The sequence below is a fragment of the Camelus dromedarius genome, chromosome 3 (assembly GCF_036321535.1).
Source record: "Camelus dromedarius isolate mCamDro1 chromosome 3, mCamDro1.pat, whole genome shotgun sequence".
Classification (NCBI taxonomy): Eukaryota; Metazoa; Chordata; class Mammalia; order Artiodactyla; family Camelidae; genus Camelus; species Camelus dromedarius.
In genome coordinates this window covers 45,564,135-45,577,260 of record NC_087438.1, presented here as the reverse complement: position 1 = coordinate 45,577,260, position 13,126 = coordinate 45,564,135, and positions in this window count along the sequence as shown.

Here is a 13,126-nt window from a genome sequence, read left to right as displayed (position 1 = left end):
GATTCCTTATAAGGTGGGGAGTCATTGTCTTCATCTGGGATTCTCTGGCATTTATCAAGCACAGGGGCCTATACTAGAGACAGGAGACCAGAAGCTATAGGAGAGCTCGTCCCTGTCCTCGGGGACCTCCCCATTTCCTCAGCGGCATCCTGACCTACTCCCATGGTCATCCCAAATTCTCCAACGTATGCAAGTAGGCCAAAGCTGCACATACAGAAAGCATTGTGTGAACTTCTGAGTGCGGATATAACCATTTATCAAAGCACTGGACAAACATCTAAAGATTTATTGGAACCATTTGCAAATTATTAATTCAACAAACCTTTATCGAGGAGCTGCTTTGTAGGTTAGGAACTGTAAGAAAAGGCACAGATAATGAGTCACAGTCCTCATTTCAAGGAACCTATAGTAAAGTTGAGCAGCTAAGAGGTGTACACAGCCCCATAACACGAGGAAGAAATCCACGTCCTTGAACTACATAATCCCCGTCATTATGGCCACTTCTTACATCCAGTGATGACTTCTGTATTTTGTCCTTCTCACTGGCTCTCTACCTACTTCGTATCCTTCCTGCTTAACAAGTTTTGGAAGCAGCCTCTAACAAGAAGGCATAGAAGAAAATAATGATACACTATTATTAGGGGAAAAAAAAGCATTGCCATCATAAACCATGTCCTGAAATCCTGCTGGTCCACCCTCTGAACAAAATGGCCTCAAGAGTCTTGTGTCTTTAACACTTCATGTTCTCTCCACCTCACTCACCTTTTTATGTTGGCACATGCACCCTGGTCTTGCCAGCTGGAACCCTACCTGTCCTAATAGCTTGAGCTCTAATTTATCAGTGATTGACCAGCTTCTGTCCTCGCTGCTCTCTTCCTCCCATATTCCCTTTGAGCTTATTATTCAACCTCATCCCCTTACTTTCAACACACCGGCTCTTCAGTATTCCTTTCTCTCCCCATTGATTATCCTCACACGTGACTTTCTTCCTTCCTTATCCAAACTAGACACAAAGCATCACTTTCACCACTTTTTGTTCTACCTGCCTGCCCAATCCCCAAACCTGGATCAACCAAATTATCTGCTATTTCCTATTTTTATCCGTCACTCAACTGCCCATTGCTGTTTCTGTACACACAAGGTCTCCAAAATCACATGCTCCTTTGTGTTCTGTGTCCTTTAAAAAGAAATCTCCTTTTGTCCTCTTTCATTTTCCACGAGCCAGAATTTCACTCCTCTCTCTTCCAGTGCCTCTCTCCATTTCTTCTATCCCCTTACTTCATAGGAAAAATTAAAGTCATCATGTAGGACAGCATAGTGATTCAGTTATACGCACATATATGTATTCCTTTTCATATTCTTTTCCATTATAAACTATTACAAGGTATTGAATATAGTTCCCTGTGCCATACAGTGGGACCTTGCTGTTTATCTATTTTATGTATAGTAGTTAGTATCTGCAAATCCTGAAATCCCACTTTATCCCTCCCCACTAGTAAACATAAGTTTGTTTTCTATATCTATGAGTCTGTTTATATTTTGTAGGTAAGTTCATCTGTGTCCACATATGAGTGATATCATATGGTTTGTTTCCTGTTAGTCATTATAAACCTAGAATTTATGAGAACAAGGTCGACATTCACCAACGCAGCGGACAATCAGACCAGTCTCAGGTCTGTCAACAGTAAGGTGACAGGGAGGGGAAGGGATGGCGCTCATGGAAGTTAATAAAAATGGGACTTCAGAAGATCCTCAACAGAAGAAAACTATCCCTAGAAAGTTTTTCACTCCCAGTCAATTGATTTTAACAACAGTAAACTATACTGATAAACAGGCCTGGTCAGGAGTTGTTCAGCACAGTTGCTAAGTCTTCCCTGGAGGAATGGTCTTTGGGGAAACAGCTCTCCAAGTCAAATTTGTCTTTAGGTAAAGACTTCGCTCAATCCTCTGTGAGAAACTCTCACAGACAGAAGCAGTGTAGCATGGTCCAGGCTAAGGAGGACTCAAAGCCTGGGTCTGAATCAAACTTCAGATAAGATACTTCTTTAAATCTTGGTTTCCTCACTTGTAAACTGGTGACAACAGTATCTACTTAGAGGGTGGTTCCAAGGGTTAGTTAGAAAGCCCTTAGCTTTATAGATAACAGAAAGAGTTACCTATAATTCGTGATTATTATGTTTGTCTTTACATCTAAGACCTCATCCAGCCCTAAGTTTAGAAAGAATCTTTGCTGTCAGAAAACATATTCAAGGGTCACGCCTGAGTCTGAGGGCGTAGAAAGAAACTGTAGCTGCTGGTTGAATACACTGATTTGAAACTCACAGGCCAAGTCCCTTCAGCCAAGACAGAACATGAGCAGCCAGTTCTTTGTGGTAGGAAAATCTGAGGACTCCCTGGACCCGGTTACCCACAGAGGAGCTGGGTTCACAGGAGACGCTGTGGCTGAATAAATGGACTGTAGCTGCGGAGAGCGAAGCTAGACCTGGGTCAGTGGGGAACAACCCAATCAGAAGCTTTAGGAGGGAAAGGATTTGGGATTCAGCAGGGGGTGTCTTATATGAAGAAGGTAGTTTATGAATCAAAATATGCCCCTCCACCCAATAAAGTGCCATCGACCTGAACATCCTCTGCATCTCTATGTGGTAGATGTCCTGTCTGCCAACAGACAGACAGCAATGTCTATGAACAGAGCTGTACCTGTGCTTATGAACACAAGTATACCTATAAACCTATCCATAGCTATAATCTATTAGCTAGATCGCGATCTATAGTCTCTATTTGGAATACAAAGGCTATTCACCCAAGTGTTTGCAGCAGTTATCTCTAGATCTCTGGATGTGTGGGATTAAATTGATGTTAAGAATTTTTTTTTTTTTTGCTGTTTTTCTGATGAGTATATACCGCTTCTGTAACAAGACAATAGCAAGACACTGGAAGGGAAAAATATTAGGGTGGCATCAGCCTCCCCTTGCCTCTTGTGGGAAGGAGCACTGGGCAGACGTGTCCTGAAGGAAAATCCTAGGAGGAGAAGGCGGATTGGGACAGGGCGTGGGCAGGTTTAAGGAAAACCCCTTGTATCTGCTCATGGGCTCCCTACTCGGCTTTTGTACATGGAATTTTATTTCGAGGTTATGTTCTATGTAATCTAGTTTTTTATGAAAGTAAAACTCAAAGTATTTCGATTTGGCCTTGTTGTTCACGTCTCTACTCTTCCCGATGTCAGCTCCTGTGTTCACATGGTTTCCCTGAAGCCAGAGGATTAGAGAGAGGGGATTTTATTTCTTTTGGTTTTTGTTTGTTTGTGGGTTTTTTTTTTTTGTTTGTTTGTTTTTGGCAGGGAGGGAGAGGTAATTAGGTATATGTATTTATTTCTTAACAGAGTTACTGAGGATTGAACCCAGGGCCTCATGCACGCACTCTACCACTGAGCTATACGCTCCCCACCTGTGAGTGGATTTTAGATGTGTCTTCTAAAAAGACTAGACACAGACACCTAAAAAAGAAACTTATTTGAAGTTTTCCAATGTGCACAGGTAAAGTCACTATCATCCCAGTAGTACATTTTAGGCCATGTGTCTCTTCCATGTCCCAGGTTAATATTTTGACAGATTTAGCTCTGGAAGCCATGGGAGACCTATCATTAAGATTGGGGAGGAGTGACAGGTGTAGATATGGAGAGAAATGAGATTTTCATGTCTGTGTGGTGCAGGATCCTTGACTCTGAGAATGAGAAGGCTCTAGGCTCACACTGGAGACAGGACCAACAGGGGTGATGAAAACAACAGGAAGCCAAGGGTTTTATTGTGTTTTGTGTCCTTGGGTCTTTATCTGAGAGATGTCCTTGGATCATCCTAACACCAACATAGTTCTCACCAGAGCGTGGCCTTGCTTTCCACATCCAAACATTTACCCTCAACAGACACTGACACTTTGCTATCCCACTGGCACGTCAAACTCAAGACAACTGAAACTGAGTTACTCATCTTTCCATACAGACGTTTCCCCTCCCACGCTTCTTGTCTTGGGCAACAGCATCCAGTCATCAGGATCCCTGAAGTCATCTTTGATTCCCTCTTTTTCCATTCTCCAAAACCAACAGCATATTCAAGCTTGCAAATTTCACTACAGTTTCCTCCTATCTCTCTCTCTAGCCCTGCTTCCACTGCCTTGGTTCAGACCCTCATCATTTTTCTCTTGGACAATTTCTAGGCCTAACCCATCTGGCTTCTATCTGATTCAACTCTATTCAAGTCTTCTTGATCACATTCAAACTAAGTATTACTGCACACCTAATAATCAAATTAAATATTACTTCACACCTAGTAAGTACTCAACAGAATGCTAGATACTGAATACACAAAGCTTATAAAAATAGGTAATAGCTAATAATCGTTACTCCTTACTCGGCAGCAGATACATCCTTCACATGTCTAATATAATTTAATCTTCACAACACCTCAACAAGGTAGGTAGTACTACTCTACCCATTCTACAGATAAGCAAGCCTAGGCTTACACAGTTCAGATAAAATTGTTGAAAGACACATAGCTAGTCATTGTTGGTGCTGGGGTGGGAGCCCAGGCTGTCTGACTCCAGACACTGAGCTTTTAATCTCTAAGAGAGGTCTCTGGCCTTAAGGGGTCAGACTAGTGGGAAAGGCAACCAATAATCAACCACGTAAGCATTAACTAGTATGTGGTTCTATGGGAGCAAGAAGCAGAATGCAGGATCAGAGAAGGCTTCTCAGAAGAGACGATGTTTGACCTTGCACAGTGAACAGGAGTTCACCAGGGCACAATAATTACAATAGTTAACTCTTAAACAGCATTTACTGCATGCCTGGAGCTGTTCTAAGTGCTTTGCACACATTGACTAACTTTATCTTTATAATTTTTGGTAGGAGGCATTCCCCTCCCCCACCCTTGTACAAATGAGAAAACTGGTATTAGGAAGACTCAGTGGTAAGTTCAAAAATCACACAATAATTGAATGGCAGAACCAGGATTCAAAACCAGATTTTTGTTCCAGAGTCAGGGCTGTTAACCATTATATTCTACTGCCTTTCAACAAAGTGTGGGAAGGGCATTCCAAGCAGAAAAGACAGCTTAAAGGCATGACATGTGGTGTGAGGTGAGTGTGGGCAATGACAGGCAGTAAGTCCTGTTTTGGGCTGAATTGTGTCCCCCTAAAAATTCATATATTGAAGTCTTAATCCTCAGTACCTAAGAATAAAACTATGTTTGGAGTTAGGGTCTTTGAAGAGGTGATTAAATTAAAATGAGGTCATTGGGGTAGGACCTAATCCAATCTGACTGGTGTCCTTTGAAGAGGAGGCTAGGACACAGGAGAAGATGACCACCTACGAGGAAAGACCTGGAACAGCTCCCTCCTTTCGGGCCCTCAGAAGAAACCAACCTTGGAGACACCTTGATCTCTTAGACTTTGAGCCTCCAGAACAGTGAGACAATAAAGTTCAGTTGTTTAAGCCACTTGCTTTATGGTACTTTGTTATAGGAGCCCTAAAACTAGTACAAGCCCATAGGAGTAGCGAGGGCCAGGTCAAATTGGGCCTTGATCCTAGAGGTACTGGGAATGGACCAATGAGTTTTCAATCATGTGATCCAGAAGAGTCATGTGATCTGATTAGCATTTTATAAAGCCGCTCTGGTGGCTGTGTGAAGACGAAGACTTGAGTCTTGGTGGGGCTCCCGTGGAGGGGCAGGCACACAATAACGAAGGTCTCATCTAATCTTGAATGGGGTGGAGGAGACGGACGCCGAAATCACCAGGAGGGAAACAGCCAGTCATTTCCCCGCCCCACTCCCAGCACTTGCCTCTGAAGCCACCTCGAATTTCCCACCAGTCCCTGAACATGCCATGTGCTCCCTCCCTCTTGTGTCGCTGTATCTTTGTACATGACACACTGGCTGCCTCACCTTTCATGATGCTTCCAGACCCAGCTCCAGGGGATTCTCCTCTAAGAAACTATCTCCAGTTCAATTTGACACTCTTTCTCCTTTGCTTCCATAGCTGTGTGCGTATTTCTACTATGACTCTTACCTCCCACCCTGTGATGATTTGTTCAATGCCTGTCTCTTCAATTAGCTCCCTGAGAGAAGGTCTAGCCCAATGACTAGCAAATGGACATGTACAAGAGATGTGGAGTGAATGAACAAAACAAAGCCTTCAAAAAGGTACAAAGGGCTACAAAAAATTTAAGGGAGAAGTGACTTTTGGTTCCAGATGGTTTATAAGAAAGTTTATAATACATTAGGCATTTGGGAAGACACAAATTCCAGAAAAAAGACACATGTACCTGTCTGACTGATAGCCTTGCCCTTTTTCCTTCTGGATAGAAAGAACACTAAGAAAACATAAAACATACTTGATGCTCTAGTAGTCTTTAGAGAAAACCACACTGGAGACAGCATAGGGGATTCAAAATGCTGACTTCAGAAAGGGTGATAAATGGGTTAAATAATCCTATCACTCAGTGGCCTCTAATGGATGTCGTTTTAATTTTTTTCCCTTGGGTAATTTGCTGCTTTGGACTTGGTTTTTAAACTCACATTTAGTTAAGTATCTAGAATTTAGAAAATGACTATTGTCTCAGTAGTCTTACAATTCATCAAAATATCTTGGTTATAGCTCTCATATTTAACTTGTAGGAAAAGAATCAAGAGCTATTATCACTAGTCAGAATTAAGATAGGTTTACACTCATCTCTGCACTGTCTTGTTAGATAAAGACAGTGAATGGTCCCGATATGTTTGGTTTTCAATGTCTCTCTCCCCAAAATGATACTTTTCTTGAAAGTTTAATTTTCCCTGTGGGTTATATGAGCATTTTCATTTTAGGGTTGATGTCATGAACCTAGAGTTTAGGTGGAGGAGCTGATTTTCCAACTTTTTGGCCCAAATTCTTGATGGAGCAGCTACCCTCAGAGGCAGGTACCTTTGGGTATCAGGTGGTAGGTTATGCTTGTAGAAGCCTTGTTTAGAAAGATGATATTATTGACCCGTATTAATTTCCTAGGGCAGGTGGTACCAAATTTGGTGGCTTAATAGAGTAGGAAGTTTGTTTTGGAGATAAGAAGTATAAAACCAAGGTGTCAGCAGAGCCACACTCCCTCTGAGGGCTCAAGGGGAGATTTCATGCATTGCCCTCTAGCTTCTGGTGGCTTTAGGTTTTCTGTAGCTGGTGCCCGCATAACTCCAATCTCTGCCACCATCTTTACTTCTTAATGTCTATCCTCCTGTCTCTTATAAGGATAGTCGTCACTGGATTTAGGACATACCTAAATAATTCAGAGCAATCTCATCTTAAGATCCCTAACTGAATTATATCTACAGAAACTTTTTTTTTTTCCCTTCCAAAATCAGATCACATTCACAGGTTCTGTCGAGTAGAATGTGGATATATCCTTTTAGGGACTAGCACTGAACCCACTACGTGGCCCACGGTCAAGAAGGCCTGAAGGTAACAAAAGTGCTTTCCCAGGAGTGGTGGTGGTTTTACACAGATGTACCTACAGCTCTTGCTTCCTTCACCCTGAATATAAAGTAAATAATTTGCACACCAACTAGGCTAAATTGAAGGCTGAAGCAGAGATTGAAAACTGGTGGACCAAATGTCAGCTCTAACCAAGAGATATGTTCTGATTGCTCTCTATGGTGCTTTAACAATTCTTAATTAGTTGAATATGTGAAAAAATGGAATACTGTAATGTAAAAGTCCCAGATTTATGGCTTTTCTTGTCAGATCTAACAACAATTCCCTCTCAGTAACAAGGCTGGAACCTGGAAAGCAGCTGTTCATTTAGATGAGGTCAGGATTCTCCACATTGCCACAGTCCTCACCACTCCCTATTACTTACCCCAGTACCACTTTACCCTTCAGTTGCTTTACTCCTGAGTTTTTTGACTTGTCAATCTCTGGCCCATAGGCCTGTTACGAAGAGCAGCTAAGCACTCTGGTGGAAATTCAAGCAATGACCTTGATTTGCTTTAACCGTGGAGCTCAACTCTGAAAACTGTTGTCAAAGAGTCTGTGTAGGCAAGAATAATGAGCCATTTTAGATTCACCCTATGTATCCGTTGGCAGCCAAGACTCATCATCCAAAGATGTACTGTTCTGTTACTATGATATAGATCCCACATTTTAATAGTCTAACTTCTTTTAGGTCCAGCCTCTTGTAAACAAAATTTATAATCCTGAGTTGTGCAGGACCAATTTAACTCCAAAAGAGTTACTGTTTTGTGTACGGACCAAATGTTTCACCTGTTTTATAATACCCTTTATATAATATGATGAATATTTTCCAGCTCCTGGTAAAATCTGTTTGTTGAACTTAAAAACACAGAGATCACCTGAGCTGAATCTCCTAGCAGTTCACTACCCAAAACCTTTTCCTAAGGACACACAAGGGGAAAAGTAGAAAAGGAAACCCTTTTCAGCAGGGGGAGCTTTATTGCTTTTGCTTCTACTCTTGAGTCCAGATCATAAAGAGATGGAAATAGCCTTGAAATACAGATATATATAGAGACCTTCAAGATGCAAGACTCATCTATTATTTTCAATTAGACTGACAGTTGGCAGTGAATAATTAAGGAAAACTGAGTGTGCCAGTGTTCCTACAGAGGTATTTTCTCTGGGATTAACTGTTCTCGCCCAGATTTCGCCATGCCACTCTCAATAATAACAATAAAAGGCATGATTTCTGTCTGTAGCAGGGAGATGTATTTTCATGTGTACTATTCTCAGGAAAAAAATTGAATTTCCTTCATATATTCTGTGCTTCTTGAAATACATTCCAATATGATAAATTCAGGACTCTTTTAAAAAGATTACCTATATACTTTATAGTGTGTCAAACCTGCGACATCTCTCTTCATCAGCAGTGAATACCAAATTGATTTAATTTGGCAGAGACAACCTAGGGTAAATGACTTACTAAGTGGCAAACTGAATATTTAGAGTATACTTAGAGACATCACTTTTAAAAATCTCCACCAAAGTAGACTCCACATAAGCAGAAATATGAATGGCAAGAGACTGGGTTATAACCTATTAAAAAGTCGCCTGGCTTTAGTATGCCAATGAAGAGAATTTCTTTCTAGTAATACAACACAGAAAGAGACCATCACTTTAAGAATGATTAAAGAGCATCTCTTAAAGGAAACATCTCACTGTACACTTCATGAACGATGAAGTAAGAAGCTTGGCTGTTTACTTAGGTAATCCAACAGAGCAATTCCACCCATTTCACTGAAAATATTATGGAAGAAATTCTGCTGCCTATTGGAAGTAGATAAACCTACTTTTGATTTTTTATTTGAAATTTGAAATAGCTTAATGGTAGGGGGTTGTCATTGACTCTGAGAACAGCCTCCTGATTTTCCTCTGTGCATAATGCTTATTGAGGGTCATGGAGATATGGTGCAGATTGAGCAACAGGGCAGGTGCAAGAAGAAAAATGCTGATTAGCAAGACCTGCTGGCTGTAACCCTCATCCTTGACATGTCACTGGTTTTTCTCAATAATGAAATTCCGTTCCTATATATTACTCTGAAATAGTTACAGTCAGAAATGTAATTAGTGATGATGAATAGTTATACGTGAGGATACCGCAGCTCAATCAATCTTCATTTTTCAAATTGTTGCCTCTTTATAGAGAAAACAGGCATGGCCATTAACCACTGGCCAGGCAAGGCTGAGACTGGCCATGAAGTGATTTACAAAATACATATTCCATTGCAAATGGGCCACAGAGCCTACAGTTACTTTTTTAACTCATTTCTCCTAGTAACAAAATAATTTGAACCATCATTTTAATCTCAAAATAAGTTAGTGGTTTTTCTAAATGTCTTCATTAGTAATTTATTTTCATTCTTTAAGCTACAGTAACTTAGGTATTAAGATAACTGTTGATATAATATGTATTTAACAATCATCTAATGAACACTTGCCACTGTGGAGGGTTCGGGGAAGATGACAACCAAATAATACGACATGATCACAGCCCCAGGTAGCTTGGCATTCACTCAAGGGGTGTGACATGCACTGACAGAGAAGCATTTAAATAGCAATAGTAGAGAGACTACAGAGCAGAAGGACCGTCACTAGCAATGGATGTCAGGAGAAGCTGGGGTGGGTGGGGGTGCATAGTGCCAGTGTAATACACAGAAATGGAGAAGTGGGATACAGATTCAAGAAATTTAGCCATAAAATGGCTGGATTTGGTAAAGAGCACAGTGGCCAACTGTATGGATTATGAAAAGCAGTCCAGTTGGGGAAGAGCTGAACATCTCCATGCACCAATGTCCTCATCTGTAAAGCAGGCATAACACCACTCATTGTGGTGTGGGGTTGTTCTGAGGACTGCTTGGGCATGATTAGCCGGGTGTCTGTGCCACCCTGGCAACTGCTATTATATTCCTAACTTGGTTCCCCCCAGTTTTAACAACAGTTCCACAATATCCTCAACTTCTAAAATAATTTAGGATACATATTATAGATTAGTGCCATGAAATATAATTAGATATGTTGACTTTGTTCACCCAATTGTAGTATAAAATGCCTGCTTAGACCATTTTATGCTTTTTGGCTCCATCAATTTTTTATAAATTCAACTCCTAAAAGGGCCCTCTTACAAATCATTACTAGACAAATAAAGCTTTTTAATTTGGGTGTATACTTGATTTGACAGCTACTGAGTCTGGCTTGGCCCCAGATTTGCAGATTGATAAATTAACAACCTCTCAGCCTGTCTGCGCGCGGGCATGTGTGTATGTGTGTGTGTGTGTGTGTGTGCGTGTGCGTGTGTGTGCGCACGCGCGCGCGTTACTCTCTTTGCTGTTTCTTTTCCCTGAGATTTAAAGGCCCATGATGTGAGCAAACTTCCAAACTTACAGCATCTTTCTGGCACACTTCATTGTCCCTGGAGGCTTCAGTTACTCTATGAAGAATCCTTGAACCCCACCACCTTCCTACAGTGACAGAACACAGAGCAGCTCTGACACACAGACAGGTTGCCCAGCCAGCCATTTCCTCTCATCTCCCCTACAACCCTGGTGGGTTCAGGCAGGTGGGTAGTTTGAGGCTTGGGGTGGGGTGTAGCTTTGCAGGAACCCAGAGGCAATGAATGTGGAATGCGATGGGGGCATCTTGATGAATAGGAAGGTGGTTTGGGGGCCTCTGAACTATTTTAGTCCCTTCTTGCAAAGGCATCCTCTCCCTCTCCATCCCACCTACACAGGTGACCTCCTGGCTCTCAACATGAGTCTGCCAATATTACAGCACTGGTCTTAAACATACTGACTGGTTGCCTCACCAGTTCAAGTCAGAGCCAGCAAAATTGCCAAATGTGGCTTCCCTTCTGGTTTCACCAGCCTTCCTGCTTTATAACACTTAACTGGGACACCTGCAGAAAAGGTAGATTCTGAGTCAATGGTCCTGAAGTAGGGCCCAAGGAGCTGGCTTTTTCACATGGCCCAGGTGATTCTTATGATCTAGCAAATTTGGAAAACACTGATGTAGCCTTCATGGGAGCACGCATCACATCCTGACACTGGATTCTTGCAGTTAAGAGGAGTGTGTGTGTAGTTCCCTGATGCCAAACCACAGCTCTGACCAGAGTCAGAGGAATTCAAGTATTTTTGAAGAAGTGTCTAATGCCCAGTCTAGTTTTCAGGCACTTAAACTTTCTGAGACATAAAGTTCCTTAATCCTCACCTAAAAGTCTATAAAAAAGGAAAATTACAAATTCTAGTTGCTCTCTTAATTAAGTACCTAGATAATTTAATAGAGAAAAATTTCTAGAAACTGGCTAAGGAGGGAGGGATAATTAAATATTTGCTGAGAAAAAGAATGAATAAATGCAATAGCTATTTTTTGAAAATTACTGAGTCTGCTCAGGCCTCTCACTTCTGAAGATTCATAAACTAAGAATCTTTATTTTTAGATTTAGAATCCCATTGTTACTTTAAGAAAGAAAAATGTACTATCCTTGTATATGTTCTCAAATTTCCATAATAAAAATACAAGTTCTATTACCTAAAAACCACTTTTCTCATAATATTTTTCTGTTTCGTGCATTTAGGGTATAAAGATCTAAAGAATAAAAATGTTCTCTTGAGTCCGCTTATCAATTATATGACCCTCATCTCTCCAGCGTAACTTCAGGGAAAGGAGACGTATTTTCCATCACTTATACAGAGTATCTAAACAGCTGCCCTTCATGCCCAAGAATAAATTTTCTCATTGTTGACAGCAACTTGGCTGAGTCATCCTGTAAGTTAATTCCCTGTCATTTTAAATGACATGAACCATACGAATCCAAGATTTTTTAATGAAAAAATTTACATGTATTTGAGTAAGGTATGTAGACCATAGTTGTGTATCAATGATCATTTCCTGATTTTGATCTTTGTACTGTGGTTAGGCAAGACTGCTAACATCTGTGGAATGTGGGTGAAGGGTATACAGAAATTCTTTGTGCTATTTAAAAACATTTTTGCATGTCTAAAACTATTTCAGAAAGTTGAAAGTTAAAAAGTAATGAGTAATTTAAAATTCAGATATATCATAAAATCCATGTATTTATCATCCAGATTGTCTACATGTCAACATTCTGCCTTATTTGCCTCACATTTTTTTAAGGCAAAACATCAAGAGACAATCTGCTCTTACAGCACTTTGCACTTCCATGATCAGGGAGTGGAAGTTCCCGTTTTCTTTCTTTCTCTCCAATGCTTAGTACTGTTAGACTTTTTAGTTGTTTCCACTACGATGTGTAAAGAATGGAATTTGTTTCAAAATCCATCCTCTCAAAGACTAGTGAGGCTGAACATTTTTTTAATAGATTTATTGGCCATCCAGACTTTTTGTTCTTTATATTGTTGTCCTTATACTTTGTATTTTCCTATTGTTTTCTCAACAATGTGGTAGAAGCTCTTTGTGTAATTTGGACATAAGCCTTCATTAGTCTCAGACATGCAAATACCTTTCCTTACTTTGTAGCTTGCCTTAATTTGGTTATTGTATCTTTTGACCGAGTTAGTCCACATTTTAACATAGTCACAATTTTCCATCTTTTTCTTTGTTTTATGTTTTTTTGTATCTTGGG